The sequence below is a fragment of the Rhinolophus hipposideros genome (genome assembly GCF_964194185.1).
Source record: "Rhinolophus hipposideros genome assembly, chromosome: 14".
NCBI lineage: Eukaryota > Metazoa > Chordata > Mammalia > Chiroptera > Rhinolophidae > Rhinolophus > Rhinolophus hipposideros.
In genome coordinates, this window is record NC_138060.1 from 23,690,838 (window position 1) to 23,707,036 (window position 16,199).

Sequence of the window (16,199 nt, forward strand, 5' to 3'; positions counted from 1 at the left end):
AAAATTCCATGTTCATGTTAAAGCGATTCTAATCACCTGAGGCCCAAAGCCACTTCCTCCTTACCATGCTTCACAATTAAAATCCCACATGGTGCCAAAGGAAGATTGAATGTTAAAGAACGCTTCTCTGGCTCCTAGCTTCTTTTCTATTCTAAAAATTGTTGGGTTTTTTTATTTTTTTGGAGTAATTTACAGTGGCCAAGAATTAAGGCAGAAGAAAAACAGTGAGGGTTCAAAAATGAACAGAGTTCTTCGAAATTCATTTAATGCATATTTCTTCCTGACATTTCACTTCTCCCTCTTTTAACTGTGTACCATTGAATTAGCCAAGGACCTGATTTCCTTAATCCACAATTACAGTCCTGTGCCAAGACACCCTGGGGGCAGACCCTTTGGCAGTCCTGGTCCCAGGATTCTAGTTGAGTAAGCATTCCAGGACAGGCCGGACTTCCCGCAGCATTGTGAAGGGGCCAGAGACAAGAGTTGTCTTTTTCTTGCCCTTTGGATTTGTGTCATAATACTGTTAAAAAAAAAAAAAAAAAGCAAAATTCAAGTAAATTTTAAGATCTTATTGGTCTTATTCGATCATATATGAATCGAGCAGCATGCAGTCTAGCAGCTAGAAGGCAGCCCAGAGGAGCTGTACAAAATGAAAGTCTTATAGGCAGAAGGGAGCAGGACTAAGGAAGTTATAGTCGGCAAAAAGAGTGGATTGGTTATTGCAAGGTTACTTTCCCTGTAGGAGTTTATCAGGCAGATCACTTAACTCGTGCTGATCAGGTGATTCCTAACTGGTTTAAGATTCCATCTCTGAGAGAGCTGAAACGCTAATGAAGTTAAATCTCAGTTTGGCAATGTGGGGCTTAGCATAAGTGACATCATTTGGGGCCTGTTGTCTTGTTTTTAACAATATTCCTAGTATCTGTCACACAAATGACAGATTGAAGTTACAGACCACACAGGTGATGATTACATGACCTTGACCTTCTCTCTGGGCTTCTGTTTCCCCATAAGTAAAATGAGAGGATAGCTAACCTCTGAGTTCTCTGAGCTCTCATCCCTCTGGTGTTCTGGAATTTTATGATCTATGCCTCCTAAGAGCTTAATTCTAGGGGGTAAAACACATCTGCCCCACCCCCACCCCACGGCCAAATAAGGAGAGGTTTTCCCTGAGCACCTTGATTGGTAAATTCAGGAAAGAAAACACTGCATCTGTAGAGCCCAGTCTGCCCCTCTCTCTCCTGGAAGAGAGCTGCCTGCAGCAAACAGGTTTCCTGGGCCACTTCTCCAGGGTTGGGCTCTTCCAGCCCTTGTGGGGAGGCCCGCCTGTCCTGGGCCAAATCCTGGATTCACTTAGTAGGACTATCTGGCCTCATGCAAAAGCTAAGTTCTCATTTAGCCTTCGTCTAGAAAAAAAGGTGAATAGTTTTATTCCCGTTTCCTCTCGTTTTATTTCTCAATGTGTGCAGAAGCCAGGCAGGGGAGAGATGCTATTTACTGTGGGGTCCCCTTGCAGACCTCTCTCAAGAAGTAAAACATGCTCCCACACTTTGCACCTCTAGCCGGGAAGACAAACATTCACATCTCTGCAGTGTGATGATGTTAAATGCTAATACAGGGCAGGGGCAAAGTGCCAGGGAGCGCTTGAGGGACAGTGTCACACAACAAAAGGCAGCTAGAGTTTGAGGCCCAAGAACAAGTTCTCCAGGAAGCAAAGAGAAAAGGCATTCTCAGAGGCATTCCAGGGCGTACATGGCATTCTGGGGACTGATTATTCCACGTTGCTGGGGTGAGTGTATAGTGCTCGGCTCTTGCCGCTAGTTAATAAATACTTATTGGTGCTGAAGGATCTTGTAGGCCATGCCAAGAATGGATTTTATTCTGTAAACCAATGTTCCCCCAAACGCAGCATGGAATACCTTCTCTGATGATACTCAAGATGTGGATTTAGTATTGATAATAATATGGTGAGGAAATTAGTTATTTTTCAGTTCTATTTCAATCTTTTTGATTTCAGCAAGGAGATAGTCTGATACAACAAAAATCACAAAGGTGGTAGTAGAATGCATGAAGTTTGGGAGACAGTAGTGGGGAAGGTGAGGCATACGGAAGGACTGTAAACATACGCAGTGAGGTACTTTAGCGTGAGACCCCTGGTGGCCACAGGGAAGATGGGAAAGGAGACACTAGCATTAGGAGACTCACGGGAGTCCAGGCAAGAGATGTCTTTTCAATTCAATTAGACAAACTGCGCGTGTGTGGGGGTCTGCGCATGAATGCAGACTTCACTTGTAACACGAGTGTGCTCAGTCTCCCCCATTCAGTTGTGTCTAAATTAGTCTCCTATATCATAGTCCTGTATATATTTACCCATCATCTTTCCTCTCATACATACCTATCAATAAAAATATGTTGAGAAAATGACTGATTGATTATCCATGAATATCCCTCAGCAAATTAATCCCCAAGGGGCAGAACCATGCTTCCTGGAACAATATTTCTGTGGAAATCAGGCTGAAGGAGGGCTCTTTGGGAGAAAGCATGTTATTCATACATGTGTCCCATTCTTACTGAGAGGAAGTAATGACAGAGATAAAGCATGATGCTTCTCATTCCAAAAACGTGTCATTGACAATGGATGTGACAACACAACTCCTATGAAGAAACTGGCATAAATAAATGCATTCTCCATTTATAGACACTGTTGGCCTAGGTTAAGTCATAACAAGACATAGCTAGAAAAAAAAGCATTGTTTCAGGAATAGCAGACCGTGGAATAAAAGCAGGCTGTCCTTTTGCAGAAAAGGTTTACTGAGAATCAGAATCTTCGGAATTTCTGACTTCTTTGGGAGAAGTAGGGCCTAGAGGAATAGACAGTCACTTAAAAGTGCTTGTTATCCTCCTAACAAACAGAATGATTGGGATTCTTATGATGTCTATTTCATAACAGAGGAAACTGAGGTTTGGGATGGGGGTGGGGGATAGGCCCAAGGCCACACAGCTGGTTAAAGAAGGCCTGCATGGCAGGAGAGATGCGTGAGAAACCAAAACAGGAAATCTGAAGCCATGGTGGGAACTTTGCCCTCTTTTGCCGAGTGCCAGGAAGCATTGGGGGTTTTAACTGAAGGAGAGCTGGGATAAGCCTTGGCACAGGGTGGGGGGGTGCATGGATTGGAAGGGGGCAAGAGGCAAATGGAAAAGAGGCTGTTGAGAGTGGAGCGAGCCTGAATAGGACGGTGCTCAAGGCCACATGGCAAGGACAGGTGACTTGCCCAAGGTCCCACTGCCATCAGAAGTGAAACCAGACCACAACTCCAGGCTTTCCACAGATCCAGCCACTTCCTGACATGTGGAAAGGCCTGAGCAGCATTAAAAAGGTTCTGGAGATAAAAGCTGGAAAGATGTTTTAGTGAGTGAAGTAGAGGGAAAGGGGGTGTGGGCAGAGGAAAGAGGATAAGGGAGATGAGAGGAGACGGTCCCCTGGAATCGTTTGAGAGGTCAGCCTAGACTTCACAGGACACACAAAGAAAACAAAGCTCTCTTCTTCCATCAGCCACTCCGGCCCCGTTTCTATCAGTCCATCTCTGGCAGTAGGAAGAAGGAACCGAAGGGAAATTCCAGGGGCCTGACAGCTCCAAACACAAACGTTGTCCCAAGCCCCAGGCAGGCCATTTCTCCTCCTCCACCAATTCCAACAGCTCACTCATTGTTTTTTTTATTTTATTATTATTATTTAAAAAGAAAAAGAAAAGAAAAGGCATTTCTTCTCAGATGGGCAACCAACAGAAGTTTAACTGGCTTCCTGGGATGTTGAGTACATTTGGACAAAATGTACTATTTCCTGTGCTGTTAGATACAAACATTCATTCACTACATATTTTCTAAGTACCTACTGGGTACACAGTGGGGTTACCCTGAATCATGGTACCAAAAGGCGGCGAGTCCAGAGTTGAACTGGACCAACCAGTGCCCGTGAGCTGGGTGAGAAAACCAAATCACTGCCTGAAGTCAGAGGTACAATTCTACCAGGACAGCACCACTCTGTGTGACCACTGGCAAGCCCCACGCCTGCCTGGCCTCTAAGGAAACTTTAAGGAGTTTCCTTTCTGAACATGAGACAATCTCTAAGGTCCCTCACAATTCTCACCTCCTATCATTCATTCTCTAAGTCTGGGCAGCAAAACACACACAGAGTGAAGAAGTGAGCATGAAACGAGCAGCCTTAGCCCAACGAGGCTCCGGCATGTAGCAGGTACTCAATAAACACTAGCAGACAGAATGAGTATGGACTGTACAGGAAAAGCGAACACACTCTGCGGGGAAAGTGAATCCAACACGTGACATATCACTTTTCACCTATCAGACTAGTGAAAATGAAAAAGGGAAATAAATACATTGGGAGGATCTAATGTTCTCAAACAATGTTAACTGACAGGAATGGATTTTGGAATAGCCTCCTTAGGAGGAAACTGGACAAGATGTATCAAAAGCCAAGTGAAAACTTGGATACCCTTTGACACAGCAATGAACCTTCCTAGTGATGTAACCTAAGGAAACAACTGGGCAAAAAAGCAAAGAGCGGCATACAGATGTTAAGCATTGTTGGTAACAGTGAAAAAGGATGAGTAGAACAAGACTGTTAGTACGCACATCTGGGAATACCAACATAAAGGTTAAAAATGACAGGGTGGATCAGTGTTAACTGACATGGAAAGGAGGGGTGTGTGCGCAAGCATACGTCTGTATGAAAGAGAAGGGGGCGCTAGAGAATGGACTTTGCTCCCTCCAGAATGGATGATCCTGAAGCCCCAGCTCCCCTGCAGTCTCCTTCTTCCTGCCTTTGGAGCCGCCTTAAAGTTCAAGGATGGCAGAGGATTCAATGAACTGGCTCCTGCAGGCTCACCGTAGGTAGACGCACAGCCCGGAACCAGCATTGCACTCATGCTGCCGCGTACTAACAGTGTTTACCTTGCGACACATCACCAGCTTCTCTGTGCCTCCGTTCACTAACGAGTGAGGATGGTGACAATATCCACATGCTCCAGTTACTATGGCTGCAAAACAAATTGTCCCAAATGTAGTATTTTAAAACAACAACATTTTGCTCATGAAATGATGATTTGGGCAAGGCTTGGCAGGGACAGCTCACATCTGCTCCATTCAACATGAATAGGAGCAACGTGAAGGTGGGGAGTTGGGACCATCTTAGGGCATCTGAAGGATTGACTGGTCTCTCAGATAGCAATCCATCCCGGCTGGCACCCTCGCTGGGGCTGTAGGTCAGAACACCTACGTGTGGGTCCCAGGGCTGCCTCCCAGCATGGTCCTGGGTTCCAAAGGCAAGCATTGTGAGACAGAGACAGAGACAAAGAAAGAGATAAAGACAGACAGACATAGAGACTGTGTATTTTCCAAAAATGGCACAGCAGCCTTTTGTTGTCACACGCCTCCAGCACCCTGCCGCTCCCCACAGAGTCTGTTTCTCCTCCTGACCCTGGCATGAAATCGAGAATGCCTCAAGCAGAATGTGGCAGTGGAGGGATGCAGGACGACTCCTGAGACCCTTGTTCAAACATTATAGAGACAGATAGAGACAGAGATGGAGAAAGACAGAGAAACAGAGAAAGATAGAGCAGCAGAGATCCAGGAAAGAGCCTGACTCCCTCCGTAGCTTGGCCTCAGGAGTAGTCCTGCTTCCCTCCACTGCCACATTCTGCTTGAGGCATTCTCAGTGTTGTGCCAGGGTCAGGAGGAGAAAGAAGCTCTGTGGGGAGCGGCAGGGTGCCGGAGGCGTAAGACACCAAAAGGCTGCTGTGCCATTTTTGGAAAATACACAATCATGCCCTGTTGTTGAATTGTTCAGGAAGCTTCCGTGAAAATAAGAGCTTGGATGGTGCTTGGTACTTGGTGGCTATGCAGTAGGCAGTAGCTGTTACGTGGTTGCTGCCTACAAGAGAGCCCAGGAGTCTGGGGGCCGCAGGGTAAGAACCAATGGCCATGCCCAGAAGATCAAGCTAGAATTGGTCCTCTATACCCCAAACCAAAGAGCTCAAGGTCCACTTCCAAGTCACCCCAATTTGCATGAACCAGGGGCCTGGGCCAGGAGCACGAGAACACGTCAGCGAGAGTTTTCCATGTGCCCAGCCCACACACCCATCACACCCCAAAATCATTGTCCAATCGCCCAGATGAGAAGTCCAGAGTGTTAGTCCTAAAGAAACCACGCTGTCTTAAGCAAGATGCCAAGTACTGAGCAAACCACTTGGAAATGAGAACAGAAATGTCTGCAAGCTTTGGGGCCAATGGAAACACAGCGCAGCTTCTGGAAAGAGGGTCAGATGTCCTCCAGGCCAGCAAACACAGTCCCAGCAGTCGTGGCGCCTCTAGCCTACCCCGGGGCTTATGCTGTCCCACCCTGAGCCAAACTGTGACGGGGTGCAGGTCTGTTCTTTCTTAACAAGTCTCCCTGCACCCTGCTAGTGAAGATCACGCCATTAAAATTTTAGCTAAAATGAGCCACAGATATCACTGCTCCCAGAAGTATTTATTTACATTTTGACATCAAGGTGCATTTCTCTCTAATGGTGGAAAGTCAGGCAAGTGACAGAAGACAAGTAAGAGCCCCTGTGAGCCAGCATCTACACATCATGGCAGTCCTGCCTGTCTCCTATGGCACGACAGGCCGCCAGGAACTGAAACAAAGACGCGAGAATAATAAATGTTGAATGTGGGTGCCAGAAAGGAGTCTAGGTATCATAGCTTACATTTCCTTTGTTTCTTAGAGAACAAAAGAGAGGTCCAGAAAGGAATCGGGACTGGCTCTGGTTTCTGCTGGTTCCTTGCAGGGCCAGGACTCCTATGGCTAAAGCTCTGGCTTGGTCCCAGCTTGATGGCTCTGGGCAGTGAGCCCTCTGGGTCTGGACCTATGCCACCTGCTCCAGACAAGTTAATTCAGACTGTCTAGAATTGGGGGTGGGGGCTGAGATCCCCAGTTCCAGTCCCAAGGGCAGGTCCAGCTACCTTATTTGCAGGGCTCAGTGAAAGTGAAAATTCAAAGTCCCTTGTTCAAACATTATTAAGAATTTCAAGACAGTGACAGAAGAGTGTTAAACTAGGTATGACGCCCCCTGAGTGTGGGGCCACATGCTGATGTACAGGCTGCGCCCCCATGAAGCCAGCCTTCCCAGGAGCTTCTCTCACACCATCCCCTGCACCACCAAACTACCTGCTTTGCCTCCTTAGCATTTCTTGAAGGTGTCTCTCCACTCCAAGGTGCCACACACACTCCCAGGACAGCCAACCCTCTGTCCCCTCCCACCTGCGCTGCATACAGGAGTCAGTTGTCTTTTCAAATGACACGTGATGATGTCATCCTCTGCGGGAAACAGTTAAATGTCTTCACCCTGCCCCAGGGGTAAAGACCAGATACTTCACCATGGCCCATGGCAGCTGAATTGTCCAGCCCCGCCCAGGTCCGCCTTGGGTTGTATCTCCCTCTTTCCCGTTCTCTGAGCTTCAGCCACTGCCCCCACACCTCCAGCCAAGTTCATATCCCAGCAAACCCACCACATCCTCCTCACTCCATCAGGACCTCTTCAACTAGAGACCTCTCCTTCTCAGCACTTCCCACAAGCGGGACTTCACCGTGTTTGTGTGGGTTTTGACTAATGCCTTCCCCCAAGAGCAGAAGCCAGGTCTGGTTGCATTTACCACTGTATCCCTGTGCCTAGTGGATTGTGTTTGCACAACGCACATGTTGAAAGATGACTAATGAACCAACAATGCCTGTCACATACACAGAAATCCTGGGACTGACAGTGTGCCAGACTGGTCATAGGGGAAAAAGGGAGTCTCTTCAAGTGTAACAAGATGACAAGGATCCCTTCCTGAAACAGAGGTTGTCAGGTTTAAATGAAACTGCATTAAAAGGACCTGGCACAAGAGAAATGTTCAGTAAGTGTCGATCAAGTGTTCTCGGACGGATGCTGTAAGGCCCAGGGCATGGGATATTAACGGAGCCTTCCTCTTCTCACATCCCTTCCCCTAGGTATCTGGGACTGGAGGAAGAGGCTCTTAGATACACTTACTTCTACTGATGGAGTAGAGATTCCATGCATTTTCCCTACCTGAGGGATATGTATTTAAAGAGGTTAGTACCAGACAGGACTTCTGGTGCCAACTCGGGTTGCAAAATACCCTTTGGCCGGGCACAGTATGGCGGGTGGGGGAGGGGTGGTTCAAATTCAAATTCAGCTGGGGCTAGTTCCAAACCCAGGTCCCATTCTTCTACAAAAGGTTGCCTTTGGGGAGAATGTCTCAACTAAATTAACTAACTGTAGTCTAAATTAGGTTTAGCCTAAACGATAATTCTAATCTAACTTTCGGGATCAAGAGAAGCAGGGTGGACACATACCCTCCACATACACACTGAGCTGCCCCAGGTTTGGTCCAGCTTTCTTGCTCCTGAAAAGCTTCTTGAAGTTCAGACTCAATGAAAAGATTATTAAGTGGCCCGGTCAACTCAAACAGGAAGTGAGCTGTCACTCCTTGCCAGGCTACCCACCAGGGACAGATGTAGCAGGAGATCTGCCGCTCATCTTCTCCTCCAGACTTACCTTCCGTTTGCCCTCCCAGATGGGGTTTGCAGTACCCAGGGTCCTGTCTGGCCGGGCGGCAGCTGGGCATTAAAACATTCCCACTAACAGCTCCTAGGGTATTGAGAGAGGGGATGGCCGCCGCTGGCATCCAAATGAGACTCCAGGCAGGGGTCTGAACCTGGAAGCAAAGCCTGGCTCCTCTGAGCCTTCAGTCTGCAGGGAGCCAAATATCCTTTATGAAGAAGGCAAATCAGAACAACCTCCAGCATTTGTCCTGCTTTTTGTTCCTTCTCAAAGGACATTCCGGCCTATTAGCTTGTTAGAGCTTCAAAAACAAATCCGTGAGGTCAGGCAGGAATCATTATCTCCATTCCTCCATAAAGATGGAGGTGTTTAATAAAATACAACCCTAGCTTCAAGGAATTTATAGCCTAGTAGGAACTCCCAGGTGTTATGTAACAGGCGTTAACAACACAACACAGCTCCCCCTGTGTTGAGGGCACTGTTTCAGGCCCTTGAGATTCATCTATGAGTAAGGTAGACCTGCCCTTATGGAGCTCACATTGTAGTGGGGGAGACAGATCATAAACAAATACACATTTAGAACATTAATATAATAGCAGGAGGTGATAAGTACCCTGAAGGAAAAAAGCAAAATCAAGGTAAGGAGATAGAGGGAGACTTGGACTGCTATTTAAGATGAGGTAGACAGGGAAGGCCAATCCCAGGAGGTAACACTGGGCAAGAAGTTGAATGAACAAGGAGCGAAACATGGGATGATCTGGGAGAACAGTCTAGGCAGAGACAACTGCAAGTGCAAAGGCCCTGAGGTAGCAGCAATCTGGTGTAGCATGAAGGATAACGTGGCCAGAGGAGAGTGAACCAAGGGGAGAGTGGTAAGAAATGAGGTCAGCCGGGGTCAGATCTTGTGGGGCCTCACAGGCCAGCAAAAGAGTTTGCATTTCATTCTAAAGTCATAGAAAGCCATTGAAGGTTTGAGCAGGGTAATGATATGATCCAATGAAAGGATATATACAAGTATATGTATTAATTTAAACAACAGAAATTTATTTTTCTCACAGTTCTGGATGCTATCTGTCTAAGATTAAGGTATTTGCAGAGTTTTTTTTCTTTTTTCAGGTTTATTGAGATATAATTAACATACAGCACTGAATCAATTCAAAACGTTTTCCTTCCATGGTCATTTTGACCTTGGGGAAGAGCCAGAGGTTGCACGGTACCAGATCGGGTGAATAAGGTGGATGAGGACACACCGTCATGTTTTTATTTGACAGAAATTGCCGTAACGGAAGCGATGTGTGACACAGAGCGTTGTCATGATAGAATATGAAGTAAAGACTCATGAAAGAGGACTTCCAGAACTGCTTTAGAAAGTGGCAAGAATGATGGGATAAGTGTGTTTAAAGTGAGGGGGGGTATCTTGAGAGGGATTAATGGCAATGTGTCTTTTTCTGTAATACATTTTATTTAAACATTGACTGTATTTTGTGATCACACCTTGTGTAGTATGTCATCTGCAAATAATACAGTTTCACTTCTTCCTTTCCAATCTGGATGACTTTTATTTCTTTTGCTTGTCTGACTGCTGTGGTGAGAACTTCCAATATTACATTGAATAGAAGTGGCGGAAGTGGGCACCCTTGTCTTGTTCCTGATATTAAGGGAAATGCTTTTAGCTTTTCACTGTTGAATATGATGTTAGCTGTGGGATTCTCACATATGGCCTTTATTGTACTGAGGTATGTTCCCTCTCTTCCCACTTTGCTGAGAGTTTTTATCATAAGTGGATGCTGGATTGTATCAAATGCTTTTCCTACCTTCATTTTCTACCTTTTTCATCCTTTATTTTGTGTATGTGATGTATTATCTTCATTGATGTGCAAATATGGAACCATGTCAAGTTGTTTTCTTTAAAGTGACAAGTCCATTTCACTCATTTTTGAGAAAGGTTCTGACGAATATCAAAATATGAATAACCAGTAAGTGGTCTTGGAAGCTTTGTCAGAAATCAATTAACCATAATTATGAGGGTTTATTTCTGTACTCTCCATTCTATTCCTTCAGTCTATATGTCGATCTTTACAGTCCCACAGTGTCGATTACTGTAACTTTGTACCGTTTTGAAATCAGGAAGCATGAGTCCTCCAACTTTGGTGTTTTTCAATGTTATTTTGGCTATCCTGGGTCTCTTCTATGTCTACATGAATTTTAGAATAAGCTTATCAATTTGTGCAGAGAAGCTAGCTGAGATTTTGATAGGGATTGCCTTGAATCTGTAGATCAATTTGGAGAGTATTGCCATCTTGGCGATGGCAGTAAGTTTTCTGATCCATGAAAATGAGATTTCTTTCTATTATGTAGGTCTTCTTTAATTTCTTCCAACAATGTTATGTTATTTTCAGAATATAAATGTTGCCCTTCTTTTATTAAAACTTATTCCTAAGTATTTTATTTTTTGATGCTAATATAAATGAAATTGTTTTAATTTCTTTTTCAGATTGTTCATTGCAAGCGTATAGAAATACAATTATTTTTAATATTAATATATCAATCTTGTATTGTGTAACCTAATCAACTGTTTTATTTTTTTCTAATAAAATTTTTAGTGAGTTTATTAGGATTTTCTATATACAAATACAAGATCATGTCATCTGTAAATAGAAACAGCTTTACTTCTTTTCCAGTCTGGATGCCTTTTATTTCTTTCTCTTATCTAATTGTTCTGACCAGAACTTGTAGTACAATGTTGACTAGAAGTGAGAGTAAACGTCCATGTCCTGTCTCTGATGAAAGCATTCAATCTCTTGCCTTTAAGTATGAAGTTAGTTGTGTTTTTTGTGGATGTCTTTTATGAGGTTGAGAAAGTTAGCTCTATTCCTACTTTGTTAAATATTTTGATCATGAACATGTGTATTTGTCAATTTTTTTTATATCTATTGACATGATAGTGTGTTTTTTCCCCTTAATTCCACTGATATGTATATTCCATTATTTGATTTTCTGATATTAAACCAACTTTGCATTCCTGGGATAAATACCACTTGGTCATGGCATGCAAATTTTTTAAATATGTTTGTGGAATCAGTTTGCTAGAATTTTTTTTGTTGTTGTCTAACTTTATAAGAGGTATTGGTCTGTAGTTTCCTTTTCCTGTAATATCTTTGTCTGCTTTTGGTATCAGAGTAATGTTGGCCCCATCGAATGAGTTGGGAACTGTTGTCTCCACTTTTGATTTTGAAAAAGTTTATGAAGAATTGGTATTAATTATTTTTCAAATGTTTGGTAGAATTCATTGATGAAAACTTCTGGGTCTGGTCTCTTTGTAGGTAGTTTTGTTTGTTTGTTTTTAATCACTAATTCAATCTCTTCACTTACTATAGGTCTCTTCAGATATTCTGTTTCTTTACTCCATTTCAATAATTTGTATCTTTCTAGGAAGTTTTACATTTTGTCTAAGTTATCTAATTTGAGTCATACAGCTGTTCATCTTATTCCATTACAATCACGTACTGCACTGTAGGCGCATAAAAGTATATAGCACATATAATTACAGTAGTAGTATAAACCATCTAAGTTTGTGTAAGTATACTCTATGATGTTTGCACAAAGACAAAATTGTCCAATGATACATTTCTTAGAATGTATCCCTGTTATTAAGTGGTACTGGAGTGTAATTTGAGTCTTCTCCCTTTTTCATTGGTCAATCTAGCTAAAGTCCTGTTGATTTTATTGACATTTTCAAGTAACTCAATTTTGGTTCTTTTGATTTTTTTCTATTGTTTTTGTATCCTCTGTTTCTGTGCTCTCTATTCTATGAGGGGCAGGGCAGAATGACTTGGTAAGTCACTCTAATCTTCATTATTGCCTCATTCTGCTTGCTTTGAGTTTAGTTTGCTCTTCTTTCTCCAGTATTTTAAGGTAGAAGGTCATGTTATTGATGTGAGATCTTTCTTATTTTTTAACATAGGAATTTAGAGCTATAAATTTCCCTCTAAGTAGTGCTTTAGCTTCCTCCCATAAGTTTTGGTATACTGTGTCTTCATTTTCATTATTTCAAAGTATTTTCTATTTGTCCTTGTGATTTCCTTTTTGACCCATTGGTTATTTGAGAGTGTCATCTACCTTCCACATATTTGCGAATTTTCCAAATTTCCTTTTTTATTAATTTCTCATCTCACTCTTTTGTGGCTAGAGAACATACTTTGTATTATTTCCAGTCTTTTAAATTCGTTAAGGCTTGTTTTACAGTCTAGCATGTGGTCTATCCTGGAGAATGTTCCATGTGCACCTGAGAAGAATGTGTATTCTGCTGTTGTTGGGTAGAATACTCTACAGATATCTGTTAGCTCTAGTTTGTTTATAATGATGTTCAAGTCTTCTATTTCCTTACTGATCTTCTACTTCAATTTTCTACCCATTATTGAAACTAGGATATTGACGTCACCAACTATTATTGTTGAAGTGTCTATTTCTCCCTTCAATCCTGTTTTCCCTTCATGTATTTTGAGGCACTGATATTTAGGTGCCTGTAGGTTTATAATTGTTATGTTTTCCTGGTGGATTTACTCTTTCATGATTATAGAATATCCTTCTTTATCTCTAGTTGTTTTTTTTTTTAATCTATTTGTCTGAAGTTAGTATAGCCACTCCAGCTTTCTTATGTTCACTGTTTGCATGATATATTTTTATATTATTTTACTTTCAACCTGTTTTATCTTTGAATCTAAAGTATGTCTCCTGTAAACAGTATATAATTGAATATTTCTTTTCTTATCCAGTCTGCCATTGCTTTTTAAAAATGTGCATATGTCAACATTGTAAAAAAGACATAATGTCTTCTGTTATTATAAAAATAAATTTAACCTCACAGACCCCCTGAAAGGGATCTGTAGTCCACTCTTTGAGAACCACTGCAATAATAAGAATGATTATCCAATAATAAAAATGTTTCCTTTTCAAGCTAAGGAAATTGTGGCTCAGAGAAGATGAGTAACTTGGTCACCGTTAGTAGTAGTACATTCTACCTGACCCCAACACCCATGAACTTAACTACAATGTCTTTACATGCTCTGCACAAAGCTCCCTCATTCAGGCTAGATTTTCATGGTCCTCGATCCACCCTCAGGATTGAGTGTACTGACCCTTCTTTTACCAAGTCATTCTGCCCTGCCCCTCATAAAGCATAGACCAGAGATGAGTCCATTACTCCAGATGATGTCTGCCCAGTGCAGAGGCTGGTGAGACAGTCCTCTCTTTTGTTCTAAATACGGTACTTCCATTAATGTAGCTAGGGAACAAATGGCGTCCTTGGAAGGGCCCATCATGGTGACTCACATGCTGTTACCAAACACTGAAACCTTCTGGCCCTCTGCAGGTGTGCTTGCAAAGCAATGCCCCCCTCAACTCCATCTCACATTTAGAACACTGGCATCTAGCTCAATGGCTCACCCTGAGAGACTCAGACACCCTGGCATCTGGCTGCATTGACCTCTGAGAGGAAAGTAATTGGGTGTGGCAACCCAAGAAGAGGACCCCAAGGTGACTAGCACCTACCAGGCAGGACCACTGTCAAATTCAGGTGAGTCTGTCACTCTCCTGGGTTGACAGAGACCAGACTTGGTGCCCCCAATTCTGCTTCCTTGACCCTTTTTCTACCTTTCCTAGGGATCTCAAGCAATCCACTCTGCCCATCCCCATCTGAGTCTAGCTACGCCTTAGAGATCCAGATGGTTGAAAACTGTTGATGCTCTTCAGTAAGGTGGAAAAGCAGGTCAAAGAATGACATGGAGAGTATGGTATGGCTTTTTTTACAAAAACAAAAATTTTTTGTGTGAATTATATTCATTCATGATCATAGAAAAGATAAATTGTTAACAGTGCTTGGTCACCCCTGAGAGCTAGACTGGTGTTAGCTACAGCTTTTCCTTTATGTGCTGTAGCACTGTGTGAACAGGTAAACATGTAGGTTAATCTTAAACGTGTTCATGTTAAACATGTTAGTTAAATGAAAGAATGTATGACTGGATGGATGGAAGAAAGGGAGGGAGGGAAATAACCATTTCTAAGTGCTCAGCATGACACCAAGCACAGGGTAAGAACTCAAAAGTGTTAGTTTTAATCCACTCCTCATTCAGTGTAAAGCCTGGGTTAGTACCTTGCTCAGTTGCCAACCTTCAGTTCCTTTCTCTGAACACCGCCTCTTCTCAGCTCCCCTCACCGTGCCTCACCCCCACAGAATGGATAACTCAGGAACAACTTTCCTCCTTCTCCACCTTCTGCCTTCCACAGTGACCGAGGCTTCCTGTCTCACAAATGGTCTGAACACCTTGTTCACAGGGAGATGCTACCAACTTAGTATCTCCATATAATTTTAAGTGGGCAAGACCCATAGGCAACGAAACTGCTGACCTTATAGAAAGGAGCACTGAGATGGATTTGGGGGCACCAGCTATGGACAGTGGGGTTTCCTAGTGTGGGCACGGAAGCCTCCACAAAAGGCCGCCCTGTGGGAGAATCCCCAATGCAGCTGGCCATGGAGTCCTCCCGGAAAACCCGCTTGGGTCGGAGCCCTGAGGAGCCTGATCCCCACAGCGGTGGCCTGGGGAAGAAACAGCTCCCACAACAGAGCTGCCTGCATCCCGGGCCTTCCCCACAGAGAAGCCTCCTTCCTGGCCCTGCCAGCCTGTCTCTCAATGTCTCTTCTAAGCCTTGAGATGAGGCCCAGGCTCAGCAGAAGAACCTCTTCCCCAGGGCAGCCCGTGTGATGACATCTACCCTGAAGCAGCAGCAGCTGTAGCTTTGCTCAGCAGAGTGTGATGGGACAACCTCCCCGCTGTCTTGGCTCAGCCACCTACCAGCTGTGGGACCCAGGGCGAGCCACCCACCTCTCTTGGCAGCTTCTTCCTGATTCACAGCCACCTTCCTCCCAGGACTGTTGGGAGGAGCTGAGGATATAAGTGATGGACAACTGCCCAGCATGGGCCTGGTTGCCAGTGAATGCTTAGAGAGGGGTGTGAGGACCACGAGCCCTGGAACATGCCCTAACAAAGACCATCTTCTCAGTGCCTCCCTTGCCCTGAGCCCCTGTTTCTGAAGCCTTGTTTTAGGGTCCAGCCGTCCCTCTGGTTCTAATGAGCATACATGAATTCTAAGGTTAGGGGCGGAGAAATAGGGACAAGTGACCACAGCCAAAGCCACAGTTCCCAACTCTGGAGACAAAGGAAGGCATGATGCTCTGGATCTACTGGACGTCACTCCTTTTGCCTTGCGGAAAGAGACAGGCGAATGCTGGCACAAGGGACCGAGGCCAGACAGCAAAGCCGTTTGAGGAAACTCAATGGACGCAGATAGACTCTGAATCATCAGGAACTGGTGACTCAAAGTCTCAGAGACATTAGCTAATTGCTAAAGTGATTACAAGAGATTAAGGATTGGGATCTCGCATGTCAGGCCAATGTGGTGATCAGGACATCTTCACATGCCTGGCCACGCACAGCCCCTTGCCTGCGTCAGGGTACAGTGACAGTTGCTATAGTCATGAAGGCCTGGAAAGCAGTAGTTAATTGAATTCTAAGAAGCAAC